General features: G+C 43.2%; 1 long non-coding RNA gene across 1 annotated transcript; it reads right to left on the bottom strand.

Annotated features, from left to right (window-relative positions):
* Positions 1-10,185: 10,185 nt before the first annotated feature.
* Positions 10,186-16,614, bottom strand: LOC139281464 (uncharacterized). Its single transcript, XR_011596883.1, has 3 exons — positions 16,501-16,614; positions 10,451-10,582; positions 10,186-10,272 (listed from the first exon to the last, which is right to left on the bottom strand). It is a non-coding gene; the product is annotated as an uncharacterized lncRNA (long non-coding RNA).
* Between the last annotated feature and the right edge of the window lie 1,177 nt (positions 16,615-17,791).

Genomic DNA, 17,791 nt, shown 5'->3' with positions numbered 1-17,791 from the left:
ATTCACTCTTTACACAACTCACAGCCCAACATGATATAAAAATCTCCAACTGGCCCCCAGGCCTTGTTCAAGGGCTCGTTGCCTCCTGTAGATTGCTGGAGGCAGGAAAGAAATCTCAGCTATAAATCAACAAGTAAATATGAAAGCACAGATGCACATAAAAAGAACAAAAAGTTTTTTTTTAATACATCATCATCATAGGAAGTCTCTCGGGATCGAGGAAGACTTGCTTCCACTCTTAGCGTGAGTTCTTAGGTGGCTGTACAGTCCAATACAAGAACCACAGTCTCTGTCACAGGTGGGACAGATAGTCGTTGAGGGAAAGGGTGGGCAGGGAGCCTGGTTTGTCGCACGCTCCTTCCGCTGCCTGCGCTTGATTTCTGCATGCTCTCGGCGACGATACTCGAGGAGCTCAGCGCCCTCCCGAATGCACTTCCTCCACTTAGGGTGGTCTATGGCCAAGGACTCCCAGGTGTCACTGGGGATGTCGCACTTTATCAGGGAGGCTTTGAGGATGTCCTTGTAACGTTTGCTCTGCCCGCCTTTGGCTCGCTTGCCATGGACGAGTTCAGAGTAAAGCGCTTTCTTTGGGAGTCTCATGTCTGGCATGCGAACTAAGTGGCCTGCCCAGCGGAGCTGATCAAGTGTGGTCAGTGCTTCAATGCTGGGAATGTTGGCCTGGACGAGGACGCTAATGTTTGTGCGTCTGTCCTCCCAGGGGCCTTGCAGGATCTTGCGGAGACATCGCTGGTGGTATTTCTCCAGCGACTTGAGGTGTCTACTGTACATGGTTCACGTCTCTGAGCCATACAGGAGGGCAAGTATTACTATGGCCCTGTAGACCATGAGCTTGGTGACAGTTTTGAGGGACTGATCTTCACTCTTTTCCTCAGACGGCCGAAGGCTGCACTGGAGGCGGTGTTGGATCTCAACACCAAGGCCTGCTCTTGTTAATAGGAGGCTCCCAAGATAGGGCAAGTGGTCCACGTTGTCCAGGGCCACACCGTGGATCTTGATGTTTGGGGGGCAGTGCTGTGCGGCGAGGGCAGGCTGGTGTAGGATCTTTGTCTTACTAATGTTTAGCGTAAGGCCCATGCTTTCATACGCCTCGGTAAATACGTCAACTTTGTCCTGGAGTTCAGCCTCTGTGTGTGCAGATGCAGGCGTCGTCTGCGTACTGTAGCTCGATGACAGAGGTTGGGGTGGTCTTGGACCTGGCCTGGAGACGGTGAAGGTTGAACAGGTTCCCACTGGTTCTGTAATTTAGCTCCACTCCAGCGAGGAGCTTATCAACTGTGAGGTGGAGCATGGCAGCAAGGAAAATTGAGAAGAGGGTTGGGGCGATGAGGCAGCCCTGCTTGACCCCAGTCTGGACATGACTTGGGTCTGTGATGGATCCGTTGGTAAGGATCACGGCTTGCATGTCGTCGTGGAGCAGACGGAGTATTGTGACGTTCTGAGTATGGTATGATGCACATAAAAAGAACAAAAATCTTTTTTTAAATGCACATAAGTACATCAAATAATATCTAAAAATTTTTGGGTGAGATAAGCAGCAATTTTGGACACTGCGTCTTCTAGTTCTATGTCCAAATTATTGATGTACACAGTGAACAGAAGTAATCCCAAAACAGAACCCGGTAGGATATCGCTATCCAGTTCCATGCATTCTGAGTGCCCTTGACTCCTACTTTGCTCCCTTCTAACTAGTTGTTAAATCAAATTTGCTATACTTCCCTAATTCCAGAACCATTAATCTTCTCCAATAATCTCCTGTGTGGTACCTTGTCAAAGGCTTTCTCAAAGTTCATCCACGATATCTGTCACCTTCTTCAAATAATTTGAACCATTGCAGAGACATTAGTTGCAAACTATATGATAAGGAGATAGATACAATCTACCCAGTAGTGTGGCTTTTATTCTATTAATTGTACATTCATCAGATTTCTGAGTAGCCACTAACTCAAATCGATATGGTGTCACTCAAATCGCACGGGGTAGCCTGGAGGAGGAATTCATAGAATGCATACGGGATTGTTTCTTAGAACAGTATGTTACAGAACCTACAAGGGAGCAAGCTATCTTAGATCTGGTCCTGTGTAATGAGACAGGAAAAATAAACGATCACCAAGTAAAAGATCCTCTCGGAATGAGTGATCACAGTATGGTTAAATTTGTAATACAGATTGAGGGTGAGGAAGTTGTGTCAGAAACGAGCATACTATGCTTAAACAAAGGGGACTACAGTGGGATGAGGGCAGAGTTGGCTAAAGTAGAATGGAAACACAGACTAAACGGTGGCACAATTGAGGAACAGTGGAGGACTTTTAAGGAGCTCTTTCATAGTGCGCAACAAAAATATATTCCAGTGAAAAAGAAGGGCGGTAAGAGAAGGGATAACCAGCCGTGGATAACCAAGGAAATAAAGGAGAGTATCAAATTAAAGACCAATTTGTATAAGGTGGCCAAGGTTAGTGGGAAACTAGAAGATTGGGAAAATTTTCAACAACAGCAAAGAAAAAAGCAATAAAGAAAGGAAAGATAGATTACGAAGGTAAACTTGCGCAAAACATAAAAACAGATAGTAAAAGCTTTTACAGATATATAAAACGGAAAAGAGTGACTAAAGTAAATGTTGGTCCCTTAGAAGATGAGAAGAGGGATTTAATAATGGGAAATGTGGAAATGGCTGAGATCTTAAACAATAATTTTGCTTCGGTCTTCACAGTCGAAGACACAAAAACCATGCCAAAAATTGCTGGTCACAGGAATGTGGGAAGGGAGGACCTTGAAACAATCACTATCACTAGGGGGGTAGTGCTGGACAGGCTAATGGGACTCAAGGTAGACAAGGTCCCCTGGTCCTGATGAAATGCATCCCAGGGTATTAAAAGAGATGGCGGAAGTTATAGCAGATGCATTCGTTATAATCTACCAAAATACTCTGGACTCTGGGGAGGTACCAGCGGATTGGAAAGCAGCTAATGTAACACCTCTGTTTAAAAAAGGGGGCAGACAAAAGGCAGGTAACTATAGGCTGGTTAGTTTAACATCTGTAGTGGGGAAAATGCTTGAAACTATCAGTAAGGAAGAAATAGCAGGACATCTAGATAGGAATAGTGCAATCAAGCAGATGCAGCATGGATTCATAAAGGGGAAATCATGTTTAACTAATTTACTGGAATTCTTTGAGGATATAACGAGCATGGTGGATAGAGGTGTACCGATGGATGTGGTGTATTTAGATTTCCAAAAGGCATTCGATAAGGTGCCACACAAAAGGTTACTGCAGAAGATAGAGGTACGCGGAGTCAGAGGAAATGTATTAGCATGGATAGAGAATTGGCTGGCGAACAGAAAGCAGAGAGTTGGGATAAATGGGTCCTTTTCGGGTTGGAAATCGGTGGTTAGTGGTGTGCCACAGGGATCGGTGCTGGGACCACAACTGTTTACAATATACATAGATGACCTGGAAAAGGGGACAGAGTGTAGTGTAACAAAATTTGCAGATGACACAAAGATTAGTGGGAAAGCAGATTGTGTAGAGGACACAGAGAGCCTGCAAAGAGATTTGGATAGGTTAAGCGAATGGGCTAAGGTTTGGCAGATGGAATACAATGTCGGAAAGTGTGAGGTCATCCACTTGGGAAAAAAAACAATAAAAGGGAATATTATTTGAATGGGGAGAAATTACAACATGCTGAGGTGCAGAGGGACCTGGGGGTTCTTGTGCATGAATCCCAAAAAGTTAGTTTGCAGGTGCAGCAGGTAATCAGGAAGGCGAATGGAATGTTGGCCTTCATTGCGAGAGGGATGGAGTACAAAAGCAGGGAGGTCCTGCTGCAACTGTATAGGTTATTGGTGAGGCCGCACCTGGAGTACTGCGTGCAGTTTTGGTCACCTTACTTAAAGAAGGATATACTGGCTTTGGAGAGGGTACAGAGACGATTCACTAGGCTGATTCCGGAGATGAGGGGGTTACCTTATGATGATAGATTGAGTAGACTGGGTCTTTACTCATCAGAGTTCAGAAGGATGAGGGGTGATCTTATAGAAACATTTAAAATAATGAAAGGGATAGACAAGATAGAGGCAGAGAGGTTGTTTCCACTGGTAGGGGAGACTAGAACTAGGGGGCACAGCCTCAAAATACGGGGGAGCCAATTTAAAACCGAGTTGAGAAGGAATTTCTTCTCCCAGAGGGTTGTGAATCTGTGGAATTCTCTGCCCAAGGAAGCAGTTGAGGCTAGCTCATTGAATGTATTCAAGTCACAGATAGATAGATTTTTAACTAATAAGGGAATTAAGGGTTACGGGGAGAGGGCGGGTAAGTGGAGCTGAGTCCACGGCCAGATCAGCCATGATCTTGTTGAATGGCGGAGCAGGCTCGAAGGGCTAGATGGCCTACTCCTGTTCCTAATTCTTATGTTCTTATGTATAAAAATAGATACCACTACCAAGTGAGCAGTCTGCCATATTATATCCTATTCCATCTCCAACTACCCCTCAAAATCTTGACCAAAAACCCAGAGACTACCAATTGATAGGGCAAGGTATTTTTTCCGGTTAAATTTGAAATAAGCAAAGCAAATGTTCATGATGAAATAGGGTAGCTTCCCGATGGCTGATAGTGCCATCTAGTAACGTTATGGATAATACAAAACTGTGTGGCAGAGTGAGGACCTTAGAAGTAAATAGATTGCAACTGGATTTAGATCGGAAGTGCACCCAGGATTGGGAACTGTCTTTCAATATAGTTATATACCCAAGTGCGTACAATGTAGATATGAAGTATAGCACAAGTCAGTGTAGGTTAAAGGTGGCAAGAAGGAAAAGAGACTTGGGAGTGATCATTGACCACAACCTGAAGTCATCACCATCTCAGGAGGCTGCGGCTGAAGTAAACAGGGTTCTTGGCTGCACTGCCTGGACTGTTCAGTACAAAACTAGAGCCATGATAATAGAGTTATATCAGGCATTGGTGAAACTTCAAATGGGGGATTGTGTACAATTTGGGCACAACCACCTCAAGACATTGATGGGTTTAACCACGCGAGGATCAGCAGGACAGTGTCGGTGGGAGGTTGAATTATAAACAATGAGAAACCCAACCCCAACCCGCCACAAACGTGCCTACTTCCGGTTTACCTGTGGCGGGTTTGGGGTCGTCTGAATAACCTGCGCTGGAGAGGCGAGTCAGTAATTATAACATTTAAATGAAGCTCTGTACCCACATTTTGTCAGCAATTTGGATTTAACACTTGCGGATCCCCCTCACTGTGATCTCTCCCTAATGAACTCCATACCCCACTCCGCCGCCCCCACCCCCTCAAACTCTACCCCTCGTAATCATAGAATGTTTGCAGCACAGGAGACCATTAGGCCTGTGAGCCCGAGCCGGCTCTCTGCAAGAGCACTTTAACTAGTCCAATTCCCTCGCCCTTTCCCCGTAAATATTTTTCCTTCAAGTACTTATCCAATTCCCTTTTGAAATCCATGTTTGAATCTGCCTCTACCAGCCTCACAAGCAATGCATTCCAGATCCTAATGACTCGCTGCGCAAAAAAGTTTTCCCTCATGTCGCCTTTGGTTTTTCTGCCAATCACCTTAAATCTGTGTCCTCTGGTTCCCGACCCTTTCACCAATGTTTTTCTCCATCTACTCTGTCTGGATCACTCATGATTTTGAACACCTCTATTAAATCTCCTCTCAACCTTCTCTGCTCTAAGGAGAACAACCCCAGCTTCTCCAGTCTATCCACTGAACTGAAGTCCCTCATTCCTGGAACCGTTCTTTTAAATCTTTTTTGCACCTCTCGAAGGCCTTCACATCCTTCCGAGAGTGCGGCAGCCAGAATTGGACACAATATTTCAGTTGAGTAGAATGAGTGTTTTATAAGCACAGAATTCTAATAAGGTCCTGCTGTTAAATTTGGCTGGACCTCCGCCCTCCCGGTTTTTCCGGGTTTCCCAGCCGCTGAAAGATTCTTTCCCTGCCTCTCCGTAAATATCGGGTCCATTGTGTCTCTGAGGTAGTTACCGAGAAGGGCAACAAAGGTGATCCCAGGCTTAAGTGCATTGAGTTACAGAGATAGCCTTCATGCCTTAGGTTTGTATTCGCTAGCAAGGTGTAGATGTAGAAAAGATCCAATTAAGGTCATTAAAATTATTAGGGGCATCAACAGCATATGAGTAGATGGACTATTTGAGCTGGCTATTACCATTTAAATTAAGAAATCAAGGATGAATTTGGATGTTCAAAAATGTATTTTTCTCAGAGGATGATTCACCTGGGGAACAAAATTGGCAAGGAAATTATAAACTGTATTACGCCAAGATGAACCCGCCAATAATAATGCAGCATTCTGCATCATAGCAGAATAAAGAGTGTAACAAAGAATGCATTTTATGGTTCTTGGGTGATACATGACAAATTAGCCAAATAAAGTATTAATACGATGGTTTAGTTAGACCTACCAAATCATTTGTAAAAGCACTGGGCCACCAGAAGAAATCCTGGAAGGTAAATAAGAATCAAACTACTCTTTTAGGTTCACCAGACTGATTCCAGGGATGGCTGGACTGTCATATGAGGAGAGACAGGATCAACTGGGTCTTTATTCACTGGAGTTTAGAAGGATGAGAGGGGATCTTATGGAACCGTATAAGATTCTGACGGGACTGAACAGGTTAGATGGGGGAAAGAATGTTCCTGATGTTGGGGAAGTCCAGAACCAGGGGACTTAGTCTTAGGATAAGGGGTAGGCCATTTAGGACTGAGATGAGGAGAAACTTCTTCACTCAGAGAGTTGTTAACCTGTGGAATTCCCTACCGCAGAGAGTTGTTGATGCCAGTTCATTGGATATATTCAAGAGGGAGTTAGATATGGCCCTTATAGCTAAGGGAATCAAGGGGTATGGAGAGAAAGCAGGAAAGGGATACTGGGGGAATGATCAGCCATGATCTTATTGAATGGCGGTGCAGACTCGAAGGGCCAAATGGCCTACTCCTGCATCTATTTTCCATGTTTCTATGTTTCTATGTTTTACAGTCTTACTCTTCATTATAGTATTCAATATAATTGTCACCTAATGCATTATGCAAAAATATACAACCTTCAGGCAAGATTTCACCACATTCATTTTGATGAAAATGTATAGAATTTAATACAGAAATGATTCTACAGCATCTTTTATTAAGTAGAACTGTCTAGTAAAATACACAATTACTCTCCATGTTGTTGTAATTTATTCACCATACTCAAATTGAAGTTAATTTCCACAAAATCAGTTATAGTTTATTATAAACATTGATCATAAAGCAACTAACTCATTGTAGATCAACTAATTATACTACTAGCTCAAGAAATATTAATTTGCTGCTTGCCACAATCCATAAGTGTTACATGAATAGCATTGCTGTTTAGAACGCTAAGGTATTACAGATGAATGCAAGAATGTGATATAGGGAATTCAAAAGACCTAATTTAAATTGAACATGGACATCAACAAGCTTTTACAACCAGATTTAAAATTTTGCTGTGACATTTAATTTTGGTAAATATAATGAAAATAATTTGTATTAATTAAGCTTAACTAGTATCATGGGAAAGTTAGTGGATTACAGAAGCTTTCAGAGGGGTGTTTAGTGATAAAACTTCTCCTTCCTTCTGCCAGCAGGCCTGAAAGTGAATCAAATGCCAAAGTGAACCTTTTCTTTTGCCAAATCCCAGCAGTTACAGGGGTGAAGGGTCATCTTGCCGTTTCTATATAGTACTTATGTTGATACGGGAAATATAAAAGCCAAGTGTCACATTAATTCCCAAACAGCAAGCTAATGACTTCCCTTCTGGAAGGCACAGAATCTCATCATGATATTGCTATCTATTAAAAACCCTCTGTGAGCAGTCTTTTGATGTTATGAAGCCTGGAAGGTATTTTATGCCCAGAGGAGTCAACTGTTATACAGCCTTTCAAATCTTTGTGGGATTTCAAAAATGTGAATGTAAAATCCTCCATTATCACCATCGAGATGTCTGCTCCTTTGTTATTATTGCTGTATTACTGCTGTATAGGCTGATAAGTAAAATTTATGATGAACAAAATAATCATTTCCCATTGTCTTTGTTAAAAGGGGGTGCTCCAGTGATTAGTGCTGTCGACAAATGTTAGTTAAAGTTAAAGCTGTTTGATTGGTGAGCTGATAGGTTTTTGAGAAACAAGACGAAGCTACAATGCTTTGACAATGTATATACTGGAAACAAATCGGACAAGTGAACAAAACATTTTTTGTGAGTTAACACTTTGATCCTTACATAATATTTTTGCAGTGTTCGTGCAGAAAATAATTTTACCAAAATTTAAGCTGAATACTTGTGAACAATACAATGCTAAGGTTCTCTAATATCAAACTGTATATTTTATTTTTACTGAAGCACATTCAATAAACAACAGCTGTAGCTCAGAAGTCAACTACTGGTTTATTAAACACTCAGGTTCATGATAATCAGGAGCTGGGAAGTAATGAAGTGTTCATACATTTTGAATGTTAAATGAAAGAGAAGATAATGTCTACCAACCTGTTCTCCAGTGTCTGCTCACAACTATATTACCATGATGTGAATTCCAATATTTTCATTAGCTGTATTTACTTTGCACAGATTTATTCTTAATAATCTTTTCATTAATATAAATGCACTCAGCTTATTTTTCAATGTATATTTAACCACACTAGGGGACAATTTCCATTATTTGTTATTTATAACAAAATTATAATAATCTATTAGAACAAAATTATTTAATATTTTGTCATAAATAATTAAGAGAAATTTTCTAAAATGATGGCTTCCTTTCTCCTGATTTAACAGTAACCAGCTGCTGATCAGTATTTGCCAATCATGCAGCCTCCAACCAAATCTCAGTGACATTTATTGTACAGGATCCTACACAACGAAATGCTTCAATCTTATTGGGCCATATTTTGCTGTGAAAATAACGGTGATGCTAACAGCTCTCATCGTTACTCTTGTGCAAATCGGACAGCAACTTCCAGCAAATGCCTATGCGCAGTTAAATGCGGAAATCCAGAAGTTGCTGTCCGAGATGCCCTACTCCTCCAAAAGCTGTGGTATTTTGCCATCTGACTCGCTATTCAAATACGCTGGACAGCGTGAAGATGCTGTATTTACCTCATAGATACAGACTAAACACGCCAAAAAAAAGTACACTAATTGGGAAGTTATTGGTGCTTTAGTCACAAATCTATAGATTTTTGCATTAGTAACTGGTACAAATAAAAGATCTGTGTGCATTGGTAAGATATAAAATTAAACAGATTTTAAACGTAATTGTAAAGGGGTGGATTTACAATCTTATGCACGTTCAGCGGAACAGCTGCAGAATCCCTGACAAACAGTATAAGTGGTGGTTACAATGTGTTTCTGGGATTTCTGCAGCCCTTCCGTTGAAGTTAACAATGGACAAGTGAGAGAACCTCTGCAGAAATTCACTCCAAAGTCTCAGACTGAAAAATTACATTAATCATATTCAGGAACTGAAAGCAAATTGAACCAGTGGAATGAGTGATAACAATTAAATTGTTACAGTTGATGACTAGATTTAATGTGTAACCGGACAATCACAGTATACTGTGAGAGAAACCTGACCAGAAACAACATTTATTTAAATAGTATATGTAATTTTTTTTTATAGTGCAGATCAATTCACTGCAATTACTGTTCAGTTGGAAGTTAACACCCGAGAATGGCCGATGAAAAATTAACATTTACCAGTAGCTTTTCAAGTAGTACAGAATCTCCATCAATCTGTTGCTGATGAAATCAACATATTTTTATTTTGGTTTGTTTTCCTTGCTGTCAAGTAATCAGCTGGAGCAATGGCCATGGAACTCATGCCTCAGGTTGAGACGTGGTTCCCGAGCTGCATGAATACCGTGGCCATGCAGGGTAAATTAAGAAAGTAGGGGGAAAAAGGCTATTAAGTGCATGCAATTTGCCTCATAATAATTTCCATTGGGTCCCCCACTGCTGCCAGTCAGGTCAGCTCCACACTGGCTGATGTGCCCATGGGAAAGGTGTTTGGGATAGAGTTGACAGCGGGTTCCTGACCAGCTGTCAAAAAAACAACTTTCCCATCCGACCTGCCACCAATCGCGCCCACTGCCACCCCGGAAAATTCAGCCCCATATGTCATCTTCTCCATCATTCTCTTCTTGTTCTTCCTGCACTGGCTTGAAGCTTGGAATTCTTGGTATCTGAAACGAGAAAGGCACAAAGGTAGGTTTGTGGTGAGGCTAGGTGGTGGGGGGGTGGTGGGGGGGCGGGGGTGGAGAATGATTTGCATGCTTACACCACCAGCAACTTTTAAATGAGAAGAGATTGTGGGATGAGGCAGAAGTGGGATGTGAGAATGAGGATTAGGTATGAGCCTACCATCATCACAGCCTCAGTGACAGCCCCTCCAATAATGTCCAACGCAGTCTCCTCCAGCTGGGTCAGGATATGTAGACGTGCCTGTCCCCCACCAGTTAGTTGCTGCTGTCTCCTGTTATGCGAAACCCTGGCCTGCAGGAGAAAAGGGAAGCGTGTCAGTGAGTGTGGTGCAATGTGTTTGGTGCTGTGCCTGTTATGGTTGATTATCATGTGAGATGTGGGTGTGAGGCTTGCAGCAATGGTAAGTGTGTGAGGGTGAGGTGAAGCTATGAATCTGAGCTATTAGTCGTGATTGATCGAGATTGTTGGTAGGTGAGTGATGGGGGTGTGGTGCACTGAGCAGCATGTGAGGCTAGTGGTGCAGTTGGTGGTATATGACATTTTAAGATGCCTTCACTGACCTTGACCGCTCGTGTGAGGTTATTAAACTTCTTTCGGCACTGGACCCAGTTCCTCAGGGAAAGACTGTTGACAGCGACTGCTCTAGCTATCTGCTCCCACTTCCTTCTGACTTGGAGGGTCTCCTAGCCCCTTGCAGGTATTAGACCTGTGTCCTCCGTTCAACCCTCCCACACTAAGGCCTCCAGCACTGTGTCTGAGAACCTAGGAATCCTTTCCCTGCCCTGTTCAGCCATAACTGCCTGACAGTTGCCTTGACAACAAGAACAATGAGACGCTAAATGCAAAATGTATCTCCTTTTTAAGAAGTGCAGACTGCATTTAAAACTGGAGGTTAGCTTTATATAGAGTTCACCTCTCACGAACATGGCACACTCTGCTGAGCGCTCAGCCATGCAGCAGTACTCTCATCGCTGGGCTGCACGCATCAATTCTGTTAATTAGCAGGCAGCATGAATGTTGCTTGCTGCCTGCACTACTTTCACCAGGCACGGGCCGATTGCGCATCGCGATCCCCGCACCTGTTTTTGGGCCTACTCCAAGTTTTAGCCCTAAGAATCTATTGGCATCTATAATTAAATATCTAAAAGGACATTTATTTGTTATGCAACATCCAGCATAACAAGATTCACGTTCCAAGATATTGGGCCAGATTTTGCTGTGTCAGGGCACTTAACACTCTCTGCTGTTAGACTTACCCTTTCATGCCTTTCACGTTTTGGTTTTTACATTTGCTGAAAATGTGAGCTGATAACGGCGCACCGAGGGAAACAGAACATCTGCGACTTGAGTGAACACTGTGTACCTTGTTAGAAATAAGGGATATTTAAAAATATATGGTTATGTGAACAAAATTGTGATGGAAATAATGCGATGTTTATATGATTCTGTTCGAGCTGCAGATAAGAAGTCTATTCAGGCTAGTATGCGGATGATATAGCATTCTGTACTATATACAATCTCCCTGTTGCCAAGCGATTATCTGTTGTTTTTAAGTTAAGATTTGAATATTGCTTATGTATTTTATGTATGCTACTAAGGCAGGGATTGAAGTTATCATAACAGACTTCTTGCGAAGATAAGTAAAGGTTAATCTCAGAATGGAGTAGTTTGCTAGGTCATAAAGAAGGTAACGACTGATTGAAGTGAGACAGCTCTGGCTTTTGGCCTTATGGTTGAGAGGGTACTGGTACCCAAGAGGATAGGGACCAACACGAATTCCAATGAAAGAGCCCCGAGAAAGTATAAACAGGAAAGACATGTGAACAAGATCATGAGACATCTTTAGGGAGGGCTTTGATTCAAGAATTGAGACAATGAACTCGACGCACCATTGGGTACTGAGTTTTAGGGGAACCTCTAGAGGCCAAAAGGTCTTGTCAATATCCTATTTCAGGCCTACCCCTAAAAAGAGAATAAAAGTAACCTCCTGAGGGCTTGTCCTCACAGATGGTGGAGGTGAGAGCTAAACAGAAGTTGGGCTGGTCGAATGCTTTTTTGAGAATGGTCCCATGCTCTAAGGAGGCTCCAGACGAAAGGAAGAGAAGCTGCTCAGAACTGCTCACGTGTGCCAACCGTCTACCCGATCAGATCGGTACCAGCTACTTGTCATAGTTGTATGTTTTTGCCGTATAACTAATATGTTATATTCCATCTTAAACTCTAATTAAATACAATATACCCACTATATTGGTCTGCAGTCGATCCTGATTATTTAAAGTGACCAAAGATAGCCGTAAACTAGTTATTTCTAACAACCTCCTTAACCAATCAGAGTGAAGGATAGTGAAATTAACAATGGAAGGACTGAGAAGGAAGTTTGTATTAGAGTGGGTGAATTCAATGTCAGATCGGGTACAGAAAGCGAAGTAAAGAGAGGGAAGAAGGAATTGATTGAGAGAGAAAAGACAGAAAGGAAAAGTAAAAAAAAGAATCACATTTAAAAAATCTCCAACAGCAATTAAAACGTGAAGGATTGAAACTCCACACTGTAATAGTAAATTTTCAGTGCCAGAGAGGATGACCGACAGCAATTAACGGTTATCACTTTGTTAAAAAGGTAAACTGAAACGGACAAGACTTACCTTACTGTAATGGGTTTAGTTTGTTTTTGTGAATCTAATGGTGGAATGGCGCATCTCGGACTGAGACTTTTAGATTTCCGTGATTAACCGCGCAGCCGCCCTTGCCTGAAGTTGCTGTAACATTTTCGCATAAACAACATAGAATACCATTAGCCGCACCATTATTTTGACAGCAAATTATGGCCAATTAGCATATCCTACAGGATTTTTAAAAGGAATATATTGAATTGAATGTTGCATATTGATCCGGAGAACTGAAGAGATACACAAAAAAATGACACAAACATAACATTAAGACAAAATCCTAAAGCCATGTTTGTTTTTCATTGACTGAATGCCTTGTCACCCTGTACTCTAGATTAAATAAGGTTTGATTAGTCAAGTCATTAAAATGACCCCAATTTAAATACAAAGTGAACAGCCAAGAGAAAACCATGGTATTCTGTAACAACTATAGTCCACAACAAAATACAGATAAAATGATCATTTATATAAATTTGCAGTTTAAATCAGGGTCTAGCAGGTTCAACTGCTTAGAAAGTATTGTTTTCCCATCCACGGTTATATTTAGCAGCCTGATGAATCCTTGACAGAACCAACAGCTGTGCAGCACAATGTGCTCTCTGCACTGTAGGCTTAGGTATTTAATCATCAACCAGCACTAGTCATAACTTGTCTATTAGGGGAAAAAGTACTTTCATTTGGTGTGTTGATTAATAGGTTGCTGTGTAAGCTCAGAATAAAGTTTCAAAATAGAACTGGAATTATCAGAAAATGTTAGTAGCAGAAATCCAAAATGCAACCCAAGATGCAATGGACATAATCAGCTGCTTTCAAATCTTATTCAGAGCATTTAGTTAAAAATGCTGCAAATTATATAATTCTGTGTTTAAAGCAGCACATTGCTATTTAACAAGCAACACAATAGATAAATATATTATTGATATTTCAAACTTAATTGCTATATACTTTGATCACTGACTGTATGAAGCTAATTAAAATCTAAAAGATAAACTATTGCATTGGCAAATGGATTTGTTTCATCATGTTAAATATGTAACTCAAATTAATCAAATCAAAGAATTTATTTTAGCATAAATGAAACAGCAGATGATTTCCTTTGATCGCTATATGTTGATTTTTGTCTTCAAATGTAAATCAGTTCTAATTTGGTTTGAACTTCTTTAACATCCACCTAAATCTCAAGTGCTGACAGCATTCAATTTTCTGGTCTAGCCATATTTGCATAATTATTCACAACTCCTGCCACAAACTCGAATGGGTCTAGAGCTGACACCAAAGGGGTGGGGACAATTAAAGAGACATGTCACAAGGAGGGGGACAAAACCTTCAAAAGATTCTGGAAAGTATTAAAACACATCCCAACCTATCAGCAACCTTTGCCAAAGCTGAGAGGGCATTGGATTTAGAAGTGACAGGCCAAGATGACAGGGATCCCGGTGAAGGCATGAGTTTGCAGACAAGTAACATTTTAGCCTAGCAGCTGTCCTCCTCTTTGAAGTTGAGGTAGTGCTGCATTGGATGCTTGTGAGAAGGGTTTTCCTCGGTGTCTTTACACAGCACCATCTCACAGGTCAACACTGCAGCATGCCTGCAAGTAAGGGCAGACTCATTTCAGGACAGAGCTGACCATTACTGTCCCTGCGTGTTGCAGCCCTTTGCAATTTGGTAGCTGCAGGAGCCCTCACAACAGATGGCAGAGCTCAGCATCGGCCCATCTGCTGAGCCAGACCCTGAAAAGGCAGATTAACATATTCATTTCTGGGTAGGATTGCCAGGGCCCACAGAGACAGCTAGTGGGATCTTTGCAAGTGCGGCCAAACAGGCAACACTGGCCGATGATCACCTTGGAATACCTTCCTTCATGCAGTACCATCTAATGCATGGCATGCTGTGGTTGAATTAAATATCAATAATATCTTTCACAAAGGAATTGGCTAAATACTTGAAGTGGAAAAATTGCAGAGCTACATTTAAAAAGCAGATCTGTGACTAATTGCATAGGTCTTTCAAGGAGCCGGCAGAGGCACGATAGGGCAAATAGCCTCCTTCTGTGCTGTATCATTCTATGACTATATGCAGGGAATTTTAACCTGGAGGGATAGGTGGGTTTTCTCAACCCCATCATCATCATCATAGGCAGTCCCTCGGAATCGAGGAAGACTTGCTTCCACTCTTAGCATGAGTTCTTAGGTGGCTGTACAGTCCAATACGAGAATCACAGTCTGTCACAGGTGGGACAGATAGTCATTGAGGGAAAGGGTGGGCAGGGAGCCTGGTTTGCCGCACGCTACTTCCGTTGCCTGCGCTTGATTTCTCCATGCCCGTGTTTGATTTCTCCATGCCCGTGCTTGATTTCTCCATGCCCGTGTTTGATTTCTTCATGCCCGTGCTTGATTTCTCCATGCCTGTGCTTGATTTCTGCATGCCCACGGTGACGATACTCGAGGAGCTCAGTGCCCTCCCGAATGCACTTCCTCCACTTAGAGCTGTCTATGGCCAGGGACTCCCAGGTGTCACTGGGGATGTTGCACTTTATCAGGGAGGCTTTGAGGGTGTCCTTGTAACGTTTCCTCTGCCCGCCTTTGGCTTGTTTGCCGTGGACGTGTTCCGAGTAGAGCGCTTGCTTTGGGAGTCTCATGTCTGGCATGCGAACTATGTGGCCTGCCCAGCGGAACTGAACAAGCGTGGTCAGTGCTTCAATGCTGGGGATGTTGGCCTGGACGAGGACGCTAACGTTTGTGCGTCTGTCCTCCCAGGGGATTTGCAGGATCTTGCGGAGTCATCGCTGGTGGCATTTCTCCAGCGACTTGAGGTGTCTACTATACATGGTCCACATCTCTGAGCCATACAGGAGGGCGGATATTACTACGGCCCTGTAGACCATGAGCTTGGTGACAGTTTTGAGGGACTGGTCTTCATATTTACCATTTCTCAATCACATCGGAATGGGTGGTGCTTTGGCTGCCTGAGATTGGACCTCAGATCAGGACCAATATGGCCAGCAGAAGCAGCTGTCTGCTCTTGTGAGATCCGTGGCTGGACAGCAGGGAAAGGAGCAGCAGAGGCATGCAGCTCACAGGAGGCACTACCCGCGACACAAGGTGTAAAAGCAGAGGCTGAGTTTCCTTAACATGTCTGAACAGCAGTGTTTCAGAAGGCTCAGGTTGTCCGGTGGTGGTAGACATCTGCAGCCTGCTGGAAGACCTGCTGATGCTGGACTTGGCCACACGTCACCGGTGGCTCTCCCCTTCGTCCGATCGGAACCTATGATCACCGACCGTCCCATCTCTGCCCCCCGCCCCGTACCCAGCCCCACAATCTCCACCCCGACCAGCACGAAAGCGGCCTCCTGCAGCGTTCCCCGCCCGTCAGTCCCGAGCCTGTGAAACACGAACTACGCAGCCCCAGGGTGTTCGGGGAAAGCCGAACCTGACCAGACCTCCTTCGGCCCGACTCAGTGAATATCGGGACTAGATCCCACCCCTGACATGTCTGCTCCCGGCCCCACAATGAATGTAAAATACGTTGTTTTTTTAAACGGACCTATTTGGGTCTCTTCTGGTCCCGGCTCCTCTTTCATTTCCCACTTGACCTCATCGGAGCCCGCTCTGCATTTTCAAAGCTGGATCCCGCCGATTTCTGCGACTGTCCGCTGGCCCGCAGGAAGAGAGCTGATCATCGGAGGGTCAGGCCCTCCGGTGATTCTAACTGTCTTCCCCGCTCACGCTGGAGCAGGGTTAAAATTGCGCCTTAACTTTGTCTCGCCCTTCCTTCCTCTCAGGCGGTGTCCCACCAGCCCTATCACTCAAGTGCAATTTAAAGACAAAAGAGAAAAAAACCTCTTCCTATCTGTCCTTCTCAACACCAAATGCAAGATTTTTCAGCCCTCTCACGTCAGTGCCTTCTCCTGGTCTCGATCTGCAATGAAATTTGAAGTTTGTTAAACAGCCTTGGATTCCAGTACATGTGTGTCTGATCGTTGTTGGTTCCATTACTGGTTTTCAGGCATTTACCCATCAACCCAGTTTGATATGTATTCGCAGGCCGGGAGAGTCTATCCTGCGCATTATGAGAGTAAATCATTGGGTGGGAGGCTTTAAAAACATGCAGCAGATTCCTGTAAGGACAGTAGGTAAGTGTGTGTTCTGTGTGCTTTCTCTCGAAACTAGGGGGCATAGTTTAAGAATAAGGGCTCACCCATTTAGAACTGAGATGAGGAAGAATTTCTTCTCTCAGAGGGTCGTAGATCTGGAATTCTCTGCCCCAGAGAGCTGTGGAGGCTGGGTCACTGAATATATTTAAGGTGGAGATATCTGGATTTTTTGAACGATAAGGCAGTGAAGGGTTATGGGGAGCAGGCAGGTAAGTGGAGTTGAGCCCAAGATCAGACCAGCCATGATCTTATTAAATGGCTGAGCAGGCTCGAGGGGCCAAATGGCCTACTCCTGTTCCTAGTTCTTATGTTAAGTTCTCCTCCAGCTATTATCAATATGTTCAACTGCAGTGATTTTAACCAAGAATTTTGTGGGTAGATTCTCCTCCAGAGTGATGTTTGGGTAGCAGGCGGATGGGAGCATTTTCAACGGGTCTCAGCTTTTCAGGCCTTGCCCTACCGAAAAACTCTGAAAGCCATCCGTACCTCTTTAGGTAAGGATACTGGCACCATTAAATCTGCAAAGCAAGTTTCTAGCTCTTTTCTATCACTTCTTTTTTTCTTACTCCCTCCCTTTACTACTCCTTTCCTTCTGTTTCTCTTCTGCCCCTCCTCTATCGATGTTTCTCTCACTCTCTCTGCTGCTCCTCTTTCACTTGTGCTCTGCTCAATTCATTTCTG

This window comes from Pristiophorus japonicus, chromosome 15 (genome assembly GCF_044704955.1).
Source record: "Pristiophorus japonicus isolate sPriJap1 chromosome 15, sPriJap1.hap1, whole genome shotgun sequence".
NCBI lineage: Eukaryota > Metazoa > Chordata > Chondrichthyes > Pristiophoridae > Pristiophorus > Pristiophorus japonicus.
This window is presented reverse-complemented; position numbering and strand designations above follow the sequence as displayed.